Source organism: Hevea brasiliensis, chromosome 14 (assembly GCF_030052815.1).
Source record: "Hevea brasiliensis isolate MT/VB/25A 57/8 chromosome 14, ASM3005281v1, whole genome shotgun sequence".
NCBI lineage: Eukaryota > Viridiplantae > Streptophyta > Magnoliopsida > Malpighiales > Euphorbiaceae > Hevea > Hevea brasiliensis.
The window spans coordinates 3,926,036-3,945,329 of NC_079506.1; the positions used below are offsets into that span (position 1 = coordinate 3,926,036).

The 19,294-nt window shown below is 34.7% G+C and overlaps 2 pseudogenes; one reads left to right on the forward strand and one right to left on the reverse strand.

Moving 5' to 3' along the window:
• The first annotated feature begins 12,830 nt into the window (after positions 1-12,830).
• LOC110643689 (cytochrome P450 705A5-like) lies at positions 12,831-14,544 on the forward strand (annotated as a pseudogene).
• Positions 14,545-14,627: 83 nt separating this feature from the next.
• Positions 14,628-16,880, reverse strand: LOC110643690 (uncharacterized mitochondrial protein AtMg00810-like; annotated as a pseudogene).
• Positions 16,881-19,294: the final 2,414 nt, after the last annotated feature.

Here is a 19,294-nt window from a genome sequence, read left to right on the forward strand (position 1 = left end):
TAACAACTTGCTATCTCTCTCATTCTCCATAACATCTTGAGTGAGTATGGTGATGGTCAAGCTAAAGACCTAAACTTAGCATTTTTGTGCATAACTCATAATTTTTTATTGATTCTTTATTTCTTTCATATATTTGTTTTAAGCTTTTCTATACTCCTTATTCAGAGTTTAACATTGTTCTAATTTCCTTGTGCAGATGGGATGCAATGCATTGCAAGCAAATGAGCATAAAAATTTTATTTTAGTGTTAGCTTTAAATTTTTAGCTTTAAATTTTAGTTTCAAATTTGTTTACTTATAATTTTTATCTTTCTTTTGTTAAGTATTTGCTGGTGGATCTTGCTGGATTCATTGCCCTTTTTGTTAATTTTAAGAGAAAATTTTTCCAAACCTTGTCATCTTGGTTTAACAAGAAAATTATTTGAATATGGGTGTGTGAATTGGTGCTTTGAAAAATTATTTTGTGTGAGTATTTGATGAACATAACAAGTTGAACAATTAAAATTCATGTTATGAAGGTTTAATCATTTGAAATCTAATTTGTTTCAATTTTTTAGGTGCTATGAAATTTGGTAAAATTTGGGCAGCAGATTGCACAACCTGCGACATAACCGGGTTTGCTTGTGTCACCGCTTATGTTCGCTGGGCACAATTTTGGGCAGATTGTTGCACAACTTCCGACACAACCCCCCTATCCTTATGATCTAACTTGTGTCGCCTGTTTGTTTTGCAGGATAAAATCTTCCTTCACTAGAATGGGCCAGCAGCGAACCCAAAGTCCTAAAAACCGTACCCCATAAGCCCAAGCCCGAAACTAAACCTAAAACCCAACCAACTAAAACCCAAAACCCACAACCCATACCTAAAGCCCCTAACCTGATAACCCACTAAATCCTTCTTCCTCTCGACATCACCCCCGACACAATCCTCCCCTCCCGCCGTAACCTTCATCTTCACCGTCGCCTCCACCACCCACCATTCTTCCCATATTTCTCTTTCTCCGATCAAGACCCTCCATTTCGCCATGTCCAACTCTCCATTATCCTTCGAAAACTCACCTCCCCACTCCTCCCAGCCGCCGCAGCCCCAAGGCACCCCGCCCATGAACGCCGACCCATCGCCGGCCCATTCTGGTGACGCTCCGATCGCCACATTCAAGAAGAAAAAGGCGAAAAGCATTAAACCACACAAATCAACGGGCGGCGTCAAGAGGAAGCGACCCGAACCGACCACACAACAACCCCCAATTCCGCCCCCAATGCCGGCCGCACCTGCTGTCCGACGTGGCATTCCGAAGTCGGCGGTCAAGCGCCCCGGTACATCTAAAGGTAACTTTGCATTCCCTTCCTCTTTGCCTACTGCTACACACTGGGTATTACCTACTGCCGACATGAAGAAAAATAAGGCAAGAGTTGTAGCTCGACAAATGGTTCAAACTCGGTATTTGGATGTGTCTACACTTAAATCCTTGAAGATATATGATGAAATGCAGACTCTGTTAGATGCTTTAGGTTGGGTGCGATTTGCACATAAACAGGAACTGGTTTACCCCATTTTAGTGCAGGAATTTATGGCCTCCCTGTCCACTAATGAGCATAAAATTGCATTGGATAATGAATTGACAATCAAATTTAGATGCCTTGGTCAAGATAGGGTGCTGTCTATGGATAATTTTCACCATATATTTGGCTTTCCACCTGATGGTCTGTTCAAAATACCTACTAGCCAATGGGACTATAATGCGTGTGAATTTTGGAAGCGAATTGCACCTTCAGCAGGTACCTTCAAACCGGGACACAGTAAGGCCTCCAAGATTGAGAATCATGCCTTGAGATTGCTTCAGCGACTAATTGCAAATACAATTTTAGGCAGAGGATCTAGTGTTGGCACAATGTCACAGTATGATCTATTCTTTTTGTGGTGTGCAAAAACTGGCAAAAAAGCTTCCCCTGGTTATTATTTCTGCTGCCATGTGATCCGCCAGACCACTAGAGGTACTGGTAACATTGTCTTTGGAGGATTGGTCACAACCATTGCCCATTATTTTGGCTTTAATCCTCAAATGCACAAGTGTCCTGCTCTTCCAACGGGTTTGTTATTTTTGGATGGACCTCATTTGGCCAACCAAAAATTTTGTATCAAAAATGAGGCTACCAAGCTGTATGAGATTCCTGCACTAACGAGCCACCACTGGTTCTCCCACGCAATTAGCTCCTCCTCGGCATCGGCGACCATTTGAGCGACCTTTTACACAACCTTCAAGCCGAGCTCCACGGTTGCTCAACTCGCTTCATCAACGACACGGACCATCCATAGCAACTCTTTTGACATTCATGGAGAATCTCAGTGATGAAATCTATTCTTTTCAACAAATGACGGATGTCTCTTTTCAGACACTACGAGATTTAGCTGACATATATTTGGATAGAAGTGCTGAAATGCAAGACGAGTTGAAAGTCATGCGAGCTAAGCTGGAGAAGATCGAAACAAACCAGGCACTGATTTTGAGCATCATCTCTCCACAGCAACCACCACAAGCACCACCACCTCCACAAGATGGCAAGGGCAAAGGACTTCTCATACCTGACTGACCAGCTTTTATTCTCCATTTACATTTCATGTCTTTAATTTCGTTGCTTAATTAATTAGTATTTTGAACTTGTTTAGTTAATATTTTGCTTGTGTTGTTTTTTTTAGTTCCTCATAAAATACATTTTTCTTTTATGTTTCTAGTACATTGCTCACTTGCTTTTATGTGCTACTTCGGATTTACACTTGATGGTTACATTTTTGAGCTTAACTTCCTATTTCAACTTTTTGAGTTTAATTGATTTAACGGATTCCATCGCACTGTTTCTTTTGCAATGAGTGCAAGAAATTGTCCAAATTTTATCTAATTAAATTGGCTGCACTTCAATGAGGTAACACTTCTTATCTCAGCTTGTGTCACTTTCAACACAAGTTGTGCTATCGCTTATGCAACAGGGTAATAATTCTCTATGCACATATAGCCAAATTATCCCATTCCTTGCACTCTTTTAACATTGAGGACAATGTTCATTCTGAATATGGGGGAGAGGGTAAATTTTTTGCAAAAATTATTTTTTCCTTTTTCATTTGCATATAGTGACATACTCATTCATTATGCATACTTAGTTGCATATAGGTTGACTTGACATTTACACTCATGCATTTCATTCATTCATTTAAAATTTTTGGATTTTTAAACCAGTCTCTGAATTCCATAAGCCACTTATTCAAGCAATCCAACTTGCCTTTAGATGGTTAGTGGAATGAAAGTTCCAGCTGGGTACAAAGTCTTAAGCATTATTCTTTCTCTTACTTAATAGCTGAAAATTAATACATTCATCTAGGTATGCAAATTCTGATTAGTTATTTTGAGTTTTGAGTGTCTGGATAAGCCTTTAAAGAAGAAAATGGTCCTTGTCGTCTCACCATTCCTAGAACAGGCATCTTAGATCTTTCAAAGCGAAATTTTTAACTTGCATTTGATAAGAATATGATTTAGGCATTCCTTCATATTTTAAACCTCACATTTAGCCTTAACCTACCTTAATTTCATTTCAACCCTTGCAAACCCCCTTGAACCTTAATTCCCTAATTTCTTTGGAACCCAAATCATTTACCTAGCCATTAAACCTAAACACTACCACCTATTATGAGAATAATATTTTAGCAATTAAGTGCATAAAAAAATAAAATAAAATAAAATAAAATAAATAATGATATAAAAATAAAAAAAAAACTTGGAGGATTGAAACATCTTGAATAGTGCTAGAGTAATTGTGAAAAGTTGATAAAAAAAAAATGGTCACCAAAATATCCCAAAGGTCATTTTGGGTGTGACATGAAATAGGGACGCATACAAAATAAAAAAATATATTATAAAAGTAGTCCCTTTATTGTAATAGCATTTGAGATTCATTGTGAATTTCTTTCCTCTTGATAAAAAAAAAAAAAAGGATGCACTTTGAGTTTCATGATTAATATTATTCTCATATTTTGTTTACCTTATTCCCTTTCTTTGTTAACCACAATCTTACCCTATTTGACTCCATTACAACCCTTAAAAAGACCTAATGATTCTTTGAAAAATGCTTGTTACATTAGTAGAGTTAGATCTTTTATGCTTGCATATGGGTTTGGCAATATAATCTTCCATACATTACTCACCATCTATTTGAGACACATTGGCTATCTATTTCATTTAGGTTTGTTTTGGCACAATTGACTCTTATAGCTGGTTGGTATTTGTTGCTTGGGTTGATTGATTAATTCTTAGCTATTCTGTAATTATTGAGAGTGCTTGCTTCATTCTTTGTGCTTTTGCTGGTGGGAACTTGGAATGTTGGTGGCTAGAGGTAAGTTGGTGGTTTGGATTAGTGATTTTTGTGTTTTCAAAGACTGATTCTATTCCCTTCCAAATGAGTTTTAATGAAATTTTGCTTGAGGACAAGCAAGAGTCTGAGTATGGGGGAATTTGATGCATGCATTTTAGATCATCATTTAGATGTAATTTTTGCACATAATTTACCCTTGTTCATAGCCATTATTATAGATATTAGTATATATTTAGTCAATTTTGCAATTTTCACTTTTCTTAGTTTAATTTTTGGAATTTATTTGTTTTGTAGGTTAAATTTGGAGAAATTTGATGTATTTTGATCAGAGTAGCCATTTGGAGGAGATTAAAGTCGAATTGCAAAAAATTTTGAAGTTGAGTAAAAAAATGGCCGAGAGCGACACAACCTGCAGCACAACCGAATTAGCTTATGTCGCAGGTTGTGTCGATCGTCAGATATTCAGGCCGAGAGCTACACAACCCGCGACATAACCAACGACACAACTGACTCGGCTTATGTCATTTTTACTGGAAATGGTTGACGTGGCATTTCCGTTACTCCAGCTTTTTACCTTACTTTCTCTGGAACCTTCCCCCTTTTACCCATTCTAGGGCAGTCCCCTCACCTATATAAAGTCTCATTTTATCATTTTCTTTCCATAGAGAGCAAGGGAGGCATTTTTGGCAAGATTAGAAAGAGAGAAGGAGGGAGCACGTTCTGCATTTTTCCAGCAGCAGCAAGGATCACGTTTCTGCACTTTTTTGCAGCAGATCCTTCTGCAATTTTCTGGGTTTTTCTACCCTTTAGCTTACATTTCCATTATTTCTTCATTTATACATTTGGGTTTGTCTTAAAACTATGAATAGTGAGTAGTTGATTGAGATTCTAGAGATGGGTTTGTAAATATTGATTTGTATTGTGGTTTTGAACTGATTTAGCCATTTAAATGGGATTTGTTACATTTTGATTTATTGCTTGTGAGCTTGTTGCCTTGCTTGATGAATGAGCCCTCATTAAGTTAAGCTTTAATCCTTAATAGATGGACTGAAAAGTGAATATTAGGGATAGATAATCTTCAATAAACTTTATTTTCTTGGTGTTAGAGATAAGCTAAGAGGATTAAGGGGAACTTTCCAAAAATCAATTAAAGCTTTAAATGGGTTTTTGTTAGGTTTGAAATACCGTGAAAACATGGTTTGATTTAATGAAAACCAACTTTGAAATGCTTGAAAAAGGTTTCAAAAATTTAAGAATTGATTTCCCTCAAAATTGCAATTCTCATGTGTTTGGCTAAATTAGGGATAAACCACATGCAAACAATATTAAAAAATCCAATCTCTAGAATCACTTTAATTTTTATTGAATTTAGATTTAATTCCTCTCAAATTTCATAAATAGAAATTTCAAATTAATTTTTGGTAATCTAGTTTAATTAATTTTAGTTAATTGTTTGATTTAGTTTTAATTCCTCAAATACCAATTTTAATTCCAAATTTTATTTTACATCTTTAATTTTTGTCATTCTAATTAGCTTATACTTTTATTTCCAATTTAAGCACAATTCCCTATGGGATCGATATCATTTTTTTTTTTTTAAAACTATACTACTGTGGCCCGTGCACTTGCGGACACACCGTATCACTTTTCAAAACTCTAGAATTTATAAATTAATAAAATAAATAAAATTCCAAATAAATGTTAACATGCAAAATACATGTTGAGTGTGAATTTTGATAAAGATTCTATTTTTTGAGGAGAAAGACTTTGATATATATATTGGTATTTATTTATTAAATATATAAATATTGTATATTTATATTTTGGATTCATGAAAATTATATATAGATAAGAATTTTTCGTAATTAAATTTCTTGAAAATTATATAATTCCAGGAATCAGTTCATTTTCAACCCTTCACATTCAGAAGCTAACTAGAGGAGATTAACTCGGAGAAGAAAAAAATTTGCACAGAAGCATTTTAATTCACGACTTCACATCAGCCTGAGTTTGACCTATTTTTATTCTCGTCATAGCTTGAATCCCATAGAGGTCAATATAGCAAGCCCTCACTATTTCTATGTATAAAAAATTAAAAGTGATTAATGGATTGAAATTGAATCCCACGAATTAATTTATAATTTAAGTTATTTGAGTTGTGTGTTTTTTGGAATTGATTTTTTTTTTTATTGTGTTGGAATCAAATTATTTCAGATTATATAAACTGGTTCGTATTAATTTAAACAAGTTAGTTTCAATCGTATCATCTAAATCATCATATTTATACTTAATTGAATGCTTAATTTTGTGGATCATTTACCACTTCTACATGTAATTAATCTGAAATAAATTCATATTATTCTACACACTCATTTATATATTGTTTTTAGATTTTTCCTGCGAGTTTGTATTTATAAGATAAGAGAAAAAACACGAATGGGTTAGCTTGAACAATCCCTTCAGTGCGCAAGTCAGTTGAGAATAGTTGACTAAAGAAAATAGCCTAAGTGAAAATTTGAACTCGTTATACAGACATTGAGTAAACTCCTATTTGAATAAGGAAGTACACTTGTAGTAAATTCTCATCTTAGTGGAAATTCAATTAGTATGGAATTAAATTCCTCATAAGATAAAATATTTATCCTAAGCAGATAATATTTAAATTTTTTAAGTGCTGCTGTATTGTATATATATACAAACAAAACAAAACAAGGAAAATCTCAAACACGCGCATATATATATATTATTGTAAAAAACTGCACCCACATAAAATAAAGAATACAAAATTTAACATCGCTCAGCGTAAACCTACTCTACCAAATAAATCTACTATTAAAAAAAAATAATTATAACCACTAATTATTTTTCTCACCCTCAAAATCACTCAAACAAAAATCATAGAATTTAACACACCTCTCTACTTTGTGGGCTCTCTGTAATACCTTCTAATAATGATCAACCAATTATTCATATATATAGGCTACTAAAACCTAGTCCTTTTAGAATTCTAATTATTAAACTTCATAATTTAAATTTTACTAAACTTCTTAAATTAATTATACTTCCTAAATTAATTATACTTCCTAATTCCAATTGGACTTGGACTCCACCAATCTCCACCTCCAAGTCAAATAGAATTAGTCTTCACAATTTCTGCAAAAGTCAATTTTCTCTTGGGTACTCCCTTACACTCTTGATTGTTGATGTTGCCTCTTGCTTCAACTTGCATTCTTCTAATCAATGTGCTTCTTTCCAATTTATAGAGATTCTTTATACCAATCTTCTCACCCTTCATGATCACAAGAGCACATCGGCTAACTCTCATGACTCCACCATGAATCGAACACCCATAACTCAAAAAATCCATCCAGCTTGATCTTCACTCTTCCAATACCTTCAACTTCCATCTGATTCCCATTGGCTAGCTTCACTTTTTGTTCATTGAGCAAATATGGAATGGGGAAGCAGAATCCATTAACTACTCATCTTGTAATGAATCTTTCGCCTTTTCCTTATCATCATCCACATTCAAACATTCACTATCAATACCATCATCCATTGTAATTGCAACAGTTATTTCTTTTTCTTTTCCACGACTTCTTTTGAATTATTTAAACTCTACAAGATCTTCCTTCATCTTTATACAATGGTATTGAATGCGGCCCTTCTCATGACAGTAGTAGCATTCTTTATCTTCTTGGTCTACTCGTGGTCTCGAACTCGATCTACTATTCCTTCTCCAATTATTTCCACGTGAATTGCTTCTACCATGATTAAAACCAGTAATAAAAGCTCTACCTCTATTGCTACTACTTGTCTTCTAGAACTTCTCATCATCCAAGATAACTGTGGTAACCTCCTCCATGTCACACCTTACTTCTCTGTAAGGTATAATATGATTCTGTAGTACATCTAATTAATTACCGACTGCGTCTACCGATAACCCATTAAATATACTACAAGAGATTTTAAAATAATTTTCTTACTTTTTGAAAGTGGCGAGCTTTTCTAGCAGGTATTAGAAACATTTCCTTGAAGTTTAAAGATTTGATAAAAATTTTTGTCCCTTTTTATTTTTCCACAAATTTTGGAAAAATTTTAGCAGAGTGTCGACTTTATTTGAGAAAACCGAAAATTTTACCTGTAGAAAACACTTCCAATATAACACTTCATCAAATCACAACCACCATTAAAACTCAAGTCAACATAATTTTCCCCAATCTCCACAATTTAAATCAATTTCCAACTCAAATATTTCAGAAATAATACTAAATAGTTTTCATTCACATGCCATTCAAGAAACATTAATTTACATTCATTAGTCTAAATTACATCAGAAAATCCAAAATAACATTATTACAAAATATGTACAACTGCTCATGATCAATTTACAAATGTACATATAGTTACATACATCAAAATAAATATGTACAATCATGGTATAAAATTATATCCGACAAAAGGTCTAGAAGTAGCTCTGAAATCCTCAGCAGCTCTCTCCGCTGCTCTACTGGTCTCTCTATCTGCGACAGCAATAAATAGCCATCACTGAGTACTATGACTCAATGGTGCACAACATACTAAAATAAAATTTTATGCATAAATCAAATCACATTTATTCAAATATGGTACTGAAAATGAAAAACAAATACAAAACACAATTTATAATTTTAGTCAAAACAATCACATTTCGGAAGTCCCAAAACAAATTTCATAAAAATACACAGTTATATCATGCCATCAGTACAATGTTCATCTCAATAGCCGGAGGCTTATGAGGAATCTCAAGGCTAGCTAGCTCAAACTATGGGTACCCATTCAATTTCTTCCTCTACTGGCACACACCTCAACACTTCAACCAGAGAGGAAATTCAAAATTCAAAACTAATTCCTCCCACTAGGCATGCTAATGAGACATTCAGATATATGGTCATGACACTGTAGTTTTAAAACTATCTTAATATTTTACTAAACATTTGTTGACAATTTAAACACATAAAATTAAATTTCCAACAATTTAAGTCAAAAGCATAATATTCATTTCATTCACAAATTTGTAATAAAAATAAATTACAATTTATTCATCAAAACAAATTGTCAAAAGAATTTATAGAAAAATTTTATGTTGCGCACAAACCTTGTGCGAGTCGCCTCTAGGCCTTGACTCGATGTCTCGAGTTCTTTCTCTGTATTTTTTTCAACTGAAACACAAAATTTTACAGTGTTTCAGTATCATAACGTATAATAAATTCAATAATAAATTCACAATTACTTATGTCTAGCTCTAATATACTTAATTTAATGTTATTTGAATTTTGCATTTCGAGGTTACTATTTACGACACTATTCAAGTCAAATTATTAACTTTCTTATACTTAATAGGTATAGGAATTTCAATTTCACCCACATACCATATTTTGGTTGCTTAATTTGTTGATTTTGGTAGCCCCTTCAATTTTTAGGTCTCCTAGGCAAAATTTCAAATTTTTAGTTTTGATGTCCTGTTTTGCACTATTCTATTGGTCATGTTGCTGTGGGAATTTGGCTATGTATTCTTCATAGAAGTTGTTCCTTACTGTCTTGGATTTAATCTCCTTTTTGAATCACTCCATTTAGAGTTTTGTAGCCCAAGTTATGGCCATTTGAACATGGCTAGCCGGATTGGTTTAACCCAGATTTTCTGGGCACCTAATTTAGTTCTGGCGGTTTTGGGTCTCTAATTTTGGGTGGCAAAATGACTTAGTTATGGGCAGAATTTGGGTTTGTGTTCATCATGAAAGTTGTAGTTCTATGTCATACCTTTCCAATGCCACAAAAATCAGGTCATTTGGACCTGTATAGCCCAAGTTATGGCCAAATGAATAAATACTGTTCATTTGGTCATTTTGGTACAGTGGCAGTGCACTATACCCGAGTTTGACCTAATTGTTCACTATGTTAATGTCATTTTCTGGGCATGATTTCTGAATAAAAAATATGCCATTATGTGTCTATTTTTATTCCCAATTGGCCTCACACCAATTGTGTTGGTAAATTTTCAGTTTTAGTCCCTGAAAGGAACCTAAGTCAAGCTGCCAGAATAGTGACCCTAACCAATCCGAATTGTAATTTCATTTTATTAATTCAAACACAACACAATGGTCCCAATTGACCATTTTCAACCTCAATTAATGTCATTTGCATCATTTGACTATTTCCTCAATTTTTCCGAAATTTTCAAAAGGGTTAAGAATCCTAATTTCACAATTATGAGGTCTAATGAAATTGAAGTGTATATTCATTATCTACATGCTTAATTCACCTCAAGTAGCCATTCAATTTCCTCAAAATCATGCACTACTAACTCCCTTAAATGCTGGCCAAATTCCTAACTAATCCCCCATAGTTGTTTTCTTTTTAATCTCAAGTTAATTTCTGGGTTAAATGAACTAAAAGCACAAATATTAAACTAGAATTTCAAATTAAACTACTAACCTCAACTTTGATTTTCCAATCACCAATTTTCTTCACTTTTCCTTCTTGGTTTCTTCTTTAATCTCCTTCTTAAGTTGAGATAACAAGCTTTTATGAAGTAATTAGGGGAAAAATTAGGGTTAAGTGAGGGAAATCAAGGTTAGAGCATGCTTTAATGGAGGTTTGTTAATGGAGGTTTTAAAGTTAGAGGGAGGAGAAGGGTGAGGGACAGCACAATGAAGATAAAGATGACCATAAATTTTTTTTTTCTTTCTTTTGTTTTTATGTAATTATTTGGCTATTTGACTTGGACAAAAAAGTTGGGAAATTAAAATTAATTTTAACATCATAATTGATGTCATCAAAGTGATGTAATAAATCAACTTTTAATTCTTTTTCTTTTTCCTTTATTTTTTTCCTTGTTTCATTACTTTCATTCTCGATTCCAAAATTTTCATTTCTCTGGTTTTATTGGACAGTTAGATCAGGAGTCAGCTCTAAAGGTAATATGACCAAATTGCCCATCGCCGGTTCGATCCGATTTGCAAGTAATTTAATATTTCTTTCGGATTTCTGACATAATTATTTGACCTGCTTAACAATTTTTTTCTGTAATTTTCTCTTTTCCACTATGTTCGTAATAGTCCTAAGGACCGCGGCGTCACATTTTCTAGTTCAGAATTCGAGTTAAAACTGACCTCATAGTCACTTCCTGGGAAGGTGACCCATCATTGTGACTCCCAGCTCATTTAACCTTTTATGTTCTTTTTTTCTTATTTATACTTAACTATTTGGCAATCACTAATTATTTGCATTTAGGGCTTATCTAAGTGTCTTAAATGTGATTCTAATCCCCTTAATTATCCGGACCGACACTGATCACCGGAACAGTATAATATACCAGCTTATGCATATAAGGGCGTTACACTCTACCTTCAAAGTTTCCTTTCTAACTGTTAAAGCTGTCACCAAGCTTTTATAAGAGTGTGGGAGAGAGGTTAAAAGTAAGAGGGTTTTATCTTTTTCATCAACCTTTACACCAATACTAGCCAATTGGGTAATTAATTTATTAAAAATATTAAGATGATCCCTCACATTAGTACTTTCATCCATTCTGAGTTGGTATAACTCCTTCTTCAAGTACAAGTGATTTGTGAGTGATTTTGACATATACAGACTCTCTAATTTCTTCCACAAAACAACAGACGAGGTCTCCTCCTAGACATTATACTTCACATCTGGGGCTAACGTCAATATAATCATACTCATAGCCCTTTGTTGAAGCTCCTCCCAATCATCATCTTTCATGGTCACTGGTTTCTTCTCGTTCAATGTTTTAATCAATCCTTGTTGTACAAAGACATCTTTCACGGCGCTTTGCCATAAACTGAAATTATTTTTCCCATCGAATGGCTCCACCTCAAATTTTCTGCTCGTCATCTTTGACATCTCTAACCAAACTCTGATACTACTTGTTGTAAAAAACTACACCCACATAAAATAAAGAACACAAAATTTAACGTAGCTCAGTATAAGCCTACTCTACCAAATAAATCTACTATTAAGAAAAAATAATTACAACCACTAATTATTTTTCTCATCCTCAAAATCACTCAAACAAATCTTATAGAATTTAATACACCTCTCCACTTTGTGGGCTCTCTGCAATACCTTCTAATAATGGCCAATCAACTATTCATATATATAGGCCACTAAAACCTAATCTTTTTAGTACTCTAATTATGGAACTTCATGATATAAATTCTACTAAATTTCCTAAACTAATTATACTTCTTAAATTAATTATACTTCCTAATTCTAATTGGACTTGGACTCTAACATAATATCAAATATCAAGATTGAATAAACAAAACTGTTTATACTAATTTGAGAGGATCTTATATTGATCACAATTTTCAATTTTTTATGTTATTAATTACTTAATAAAAAAAAAGGGGTGTATCATCCTACTTTATAAATAGGAATATGATCCACCATGCCTTATAACCATCCAGCAATGGCAACCATTAATGTTGATATTTTCTCTACCTTCATATTTTGTTTCTTTCTATGGCTCATCTCAAGCCTTCTACTTCGATACCTCTTCAAGAAATCCACAAAGCCAATCCTCCACCTTCGTCCAAGCCCACCTTCCCTTCCACTTATTGGTCACCTCCACCACCTCAGTACGAAGGGATTCAAAAGCTTCCACAATATCGCAGCTAAACATGGCCCTCTTCTTTCGCTCCAACATGGTTCTCTTCCTCTCGTTCTTGTCTCATCAACTTCATATGCCGCTAAGGTCTTCAAAACCAATGATTCGACTTCTCATCTAAACCCAAAAATCCTTTCGATGATGCATTACTATACCAGAACTTTGGCTTCATTAGTGCTCCATATGGAGACTACTGGAAATTCATGAAGAAACTTTGTATGACAGAATTATTAGGACCCCGACAGGTTGAAAGATTCCGTAGCATTCGAGGTGAAGAACTCCAGCGTTTCATACAGAAAATTGTGGAGAAAGATCGTGAAAATGAGAATGTTAATTTGGAGAAAGGGCTAATGAAGCTAACGAATAACATTGTATGCAGAATGGCAATGAGCACAAGTTGTTCAGAGGAAGAAGACGAGGCAGAGAGGTGTAAGGAACTGGTGGAAGGGTCGATTGAACTGACTGGAAAAATGGCTATAGTTTACTTGCTGGGTCCTTTGAAGAAAGTAGGTCGTTGGGTGTTTATGAAAGAACTAAAAGATATATCTAGAAGGATTGATGAGTTGCTAGAGAAGATTTTGAAGGAGCATGAAGAGAGAGCTAAAAAAGATGGTGGTGAGGGAGAAGATAGAGATTTGATGGATATTGTCTTGAAAGTGTATAATGATAAAAATGCAGAGTTTAAGATTAGCAGGAACCAGTTGAAGGCCTTCTTTGTGGTAGTTATAAATATTCTCCTCCATTTCATCTCTTTCATTCTTATCTTTTTTGTTTTTAAATTGATTAAGTCTCTACTAAATGAGACTCAAGATTAGCACTTCTAATCTCATATTTCTTTTCTTATCTCTTTCTTAATATACCTGTTTTTCATTTTTGCTTGTATCAGGATCTCTTCCTGTCAGGAACACATACTTTAGCAGATGGCACGCACTGGATTATGGTAATGCTCATCAACCATCCAAATGTATACAAGAAATTGAGAGAGGAGATAGAGTCGGTAGTTGGAAAAAATAGACTGGTGGAAGAGTCTGATATCCCAAATCTTCATTATTTGTAAGCAGTAGTGAAGGAAACTTTGAGACTTTACCCATTAGGACCTGTAATATCTAGAGCTAGTCGTGAAGATTCTAAAATTGGAGGATTTGATATACCCAAAGAAACAGTAGTGTTGATTAATTTATATTCAATGATGAGGGATCCGGAGATATGGGATAATCCTGATGATTTCAAACTAGAGAGGCTCTTGGTTTCCCATAAAGAAACTGATAAGGAAAACCACTCATTGGGTTATGTTCCATTTGGTGGGGGAAGGAGGATGTGCCCTGGTTCACACTTGGCTTTAACCATAAGTCACATTACTATTGCATCTATGGTTCAATGCTTTGATTGGAAGGTTTCTGGTGGAGATGGAGATGGAGGAAAGGTTAATATTGAAGCTAAATCAAGCATGATCATGTGCTTGGCTCATCCAATTGTGTGTCTTCCTGAGGTTCACTATAATCCATTTGTTGCTTAAGTTAATGAATATATATATGTGTGTGTGTGTGTGTGTACACTTGAAGCCTTAATAGCTCAACTTCTGCGCTTGCATTTTCCTTTTCAACCTACAATGGGATATATACACTTAATGAATAAAAATTCTCAGTGTGGATATTCCATCTATATTGTTGGCATATATTTCTGCACTTTTTTTTCCTTTATTAATTTTTTTGGATGGGCCATATAAAAGAAATTTATTATGAAGATTTTTTTTTGTATTATTTTTTCATATATAAGCCAAAACTAGAATTACATTAATAAAACATGTGTTAGAAGAAAGAATACAAGTAATGAAGGAAAGGATTGTGTATTTATCTGTGTCTTATTTACAGAGATATTACATCTATTTATACATGAGAATATGAGCTAATTTAGACAAGAATAATAATTGCTGTAATTATGCTACATAAATCTCCTATAATCATGTTAATTATTGTAATTATGCTATACAAATCTCCTATAATCATGCTAATTGTTGTAGTTATGCTAACACCCTCCCTCAAACTCAAGGTGCTAGCACAGGTGCCAACTTGAGTTTGCTTAAGGGATCCTGAAAGCGAGCAGGATGATGCGTTTTGGTGAATATATCAGCAGTTTGGCTGGCAGAGGAGATAGGAATCAAACATATGGTGCCATGAGCAACATGATGACGTACAAAATAACAATCAATTTCGATGTATTTGGTACGCTCATGAAATATATCATTATGAGAAATCTGTATGGCACTTCTATTATCGCAATGAAGCATTGTGGCAGAAGAATGAGTGACACCCAAATCAGTTAATAACCACCATAACCAAAGTAATTCAAATGTAGCATCAGCAAGAGCACGATATTCAAAATTTTTGCTAGAACGTGCAACAACAGTTTGTTTTTTGCTACGCCAAGAGATAAGAGAATTACCCAAGAAGAAACAATAACCAATTGTAGAGTGACGATCTATCAGATCACCAGCCCAATCAGTATCAGAGTAGCCAGATAATACTAGGAAGGAGGTAGCAAAAAAGTGCAAACCATGAAAAAGAGTGCCTTTGATATAATGAAGGATTCAAAGTACTACAGAGAAATGAGTTGAGCGAGGAGCAGACATAAACTGGCTGACCAGATGAACAGCATATGAAATATCAGGTCAAATAACTGTGAGATAAACAAGACTCCCGACAAGTTGTCGATATAAAGTAGGATCATCAAGAGGAGTGCCATCAAGAGGTGTAAGTTTGCAATTCAGCTCCAATGGGGTTGATACTATTTTGCTATCAGTGATGCCTGCTCGAGAAAGTAAGTCAGATGCATAGTTGGCTTAAGATAGATAATAGCCATCAGAATTTTGAGAAACTTCAAGACCCAAAAAATAGCTGAGAGAACCCAGGTCTTGAATTTCAAAATACTGATTGAGATAATGTTGTAACTCTGAAATACCAGATGAATCATCTCCTATTATTATCATATCATCAACATAAAGCAACAAAAGAACTATACCACTATCAGTTCGACGAGTGAATAATGCAGAATCATGTGGACTAGAGAGAAAATCAAGTTGAGCAAGAGTGGAACTAAATTTGGCAAACTAGGCTCTGGGAGCTTGTTTTAATCCATATAAGGCTCGCCGAAGTTTGCAAACCTTATGAGAGAATGAGAACCAGGAGAAGGATGCATATAAACCTCTTCTGTTAAATCACCATGAAGAAAAGCATTTTTGACATCCATCTGGAAAAGTTTCCATTTACGAACTACAGTAATAGCTAAGAGACTACGAATAGATGTTAATCGGGCCACTGGAGCAAAAGTTTCTTCATAGTCGATACCATACTTTTGAGTGTACCCTTTGGCTACTAAGCGAGCTTTGTAGCATTCAATAGTTCCATCAGAACGGGTCTTGATTTTGTAAATCCATTTGCAACCAATAGGGGTCTTGTTTGGTGGAAGATTAACTAAATCCCAAGTATGAGTTTTCTCTAAAGCCTGAAGTTCGTCAGTCATAGCTTGCTGCTAAAGAGGGTCAGTACATGCCTCATGATAAGAACGAGGCTCATGAAGGGTTGCAATAGTAGAGTAACAGTGAAAATCAGAAAGATAATTAGGAGTTTCTCTTACACGGGTAGAATGACGAAGAGTAATGCTAGGAGGAGATGCAGGCGCAGGTACTGGATCAACAACTGGTGCATATTCAACAGGGGCAGGTGTAGTTGGGCTAATATTGAGCACATCACAATCACCTGGATCAGGACTTTGAAACAGTTCTTTGGCGGAATCAGTGAAAAATAGAGAGTCAGTATTGACAGAGTGATGAAATTTGAAAAGAGAATAGAACATAGTATTGTCCCAAAAGGTAACATGACGAGAAATGCGTAACTTATTAGAAATAGTATCCCAACAATGATACCCTTTGTGTTCAATGCCATAACCAAGAAAACAACATAGACGAGCACATGGTTCTAATTTGGTATGTTCATGAGGTTGTAAAAGAACAAAAGAAATACATCCAAAAGGTTTAAGGATGGAATAGTCAGGAGGTTATCCAAACAACTTTTCAAAAGGAGATAAATTATGAAGAACCAAGGTAGGAAGACGGTTAATAATATAAATAGCATGAAGAGCTGCTTCTCCCCAAAATTTTTCTGGACATGAGGCAGAAAGAAGAATAGTACGTACAGAATCAAGAATATGGCGATGCTTGCATTTGGTTCGCCCATTCTGTTGAGAGATGTGAGGATAAGAACGTTGAACAACGGTGCCTTGTTGACTAAGAAACTGAAGTAAAGAAGAATCTCGATATTCCATGGCATTGTCTGTTTGGAGAATTTTAATGTCACAAGAGAACTAAGTTTTAATCATTTTTTAAAATGTGATGTAAATTTGTGATAACTCATATCGATGTTTCAAAAAATATATCCAAGTAAACCGAGAATAATCATAAATAAATATCACAAAATAACAAAAACCATTTATTGAAGAAATAGGAGAAGGACCCCAAATGTCAGAATGAATTAAACCAAAAGGAGTGTCTGAAGTAGTATTATTATGAGAAAAAGATAATGCAGGTTGTTTTGCAAGCTGACAATTTAAACAATTAAATGACTCAAACTAAGTAGATCCTAATAATCCACGAGAAATTAAAGGTTGAATTTTACTAGCAGAAGCATGACCAAGACGAAGATGCCATTAGTGAATAGAGGAATTAGGGATTGTAGCTGCAGACACAAATCTCTAAGGAATATGTAAAGATGCAAGCTCAAATAATTGACCCACTCTGCGACCCTTCCCAAGAATCTGTCCCATTTATGGATCCTGTACCTGGACACCATGGGGAGAAAAAATAACATTTAGTCCTTTTTTACACAACTGACCAATAGAAATAAGATTGAGTGCCAAATTAGGGATATAATAGGTGTCAAGGAGATGAAGATTTGAGGTAGACACATGACCAGTATGTGTGATGTTCATTTTAGTACCATTTGCAGTATAGATTGGTGGTAAGGAAGATACAGGTTTTGCATAAGACAAGAATTTAAGATTGGTGGTCATATGATTACAACATGCAGAGTCAAAAAGCCAATAAGAATTACCCAGAGTAGCAGACATGGCAGCAGGAGAATTAGAAGAGATAACCTGTTTGAATAGTGCCTCAAGATCACTCATGGTGATGGCAGTAGAACCCTCAGTAGCAGTAACAGCAGTGACAGAGGAAGATCTAGGCTTTGAAACATTCTTGAATTTAAAATGCCCTCCTTTTGGTATTGAAGGGCGTGTGGGACAATGTTCAAGAATATGACCGTAACCATGACAATATTTGCATTCTATAGTAGGACAATATGCAAAAGCATGACCAATTTGATTACAATTCTTACAGAGTTGATTGCCAAATTTCTGATGTGAGGATCGAGTAGTTGCAACAGCAGTTTCAAATTGAGAAGTTTTATCCAAACTGAGATGAGTCTCTTCAAAAATAATCTCTTGAATAGCAGTATCCAATTATGGGAGTGGATTTCGATGTAGCAGGGACGCTCGAACGGCCTCATATTCTGATTGAAGAGCCATTAGAACTTGAATGAGAAGAAGATGATCATCACTGATTTTGGCCTGAGATATTTGATTCTAAATGGGTTAGACCTGGGCAAGACAATCATTCACAGATTGACCTGCTTCTTGTTTCAGATTATGAAGAGTAGTCCACAACTGATAATAGTGGGCAAGTCCAGTGGTCTGATATCGATTAGCTAAAAAATCACAGATTTATTTTGCAAAGTCATAATTAGCACATTGGATGTGGATGGATGAGACAGAGGTATTGCGAAACCAAGTGATGATCTGATGATTTTTACTATCCCAATCCTTAAGACGGTCAGCAAATTTTGCATCAGTTTCATCATTCTCTCTTGTCGGCGTAGTGATATCTCTGGTAACAATACGCCAAAGCTTGTGACCTATCAAAAAACTTTTCATTCCTTGAATCCAAAGATTATAGTTGGAACCAGTCAGAACTGTTGCAATAGGTTTTGAAATATCAGATTTCTCCATTGATAACAAGATGAGGAGAAAAAAAAATGGTATAATAATAGGAATGAAAGAATGAACCAGAACAGGTTGTAAAGAGAGAAGAGAGATCCTAGAAACTAAAAATAAAATCTTTACGGCTCTGATACCATGTTAGAAGAAAGAATACAAGTAATGAAGAAAATGATTATATATTTATCTGTGTCTTATTTACAGAGATATTACATCTATTT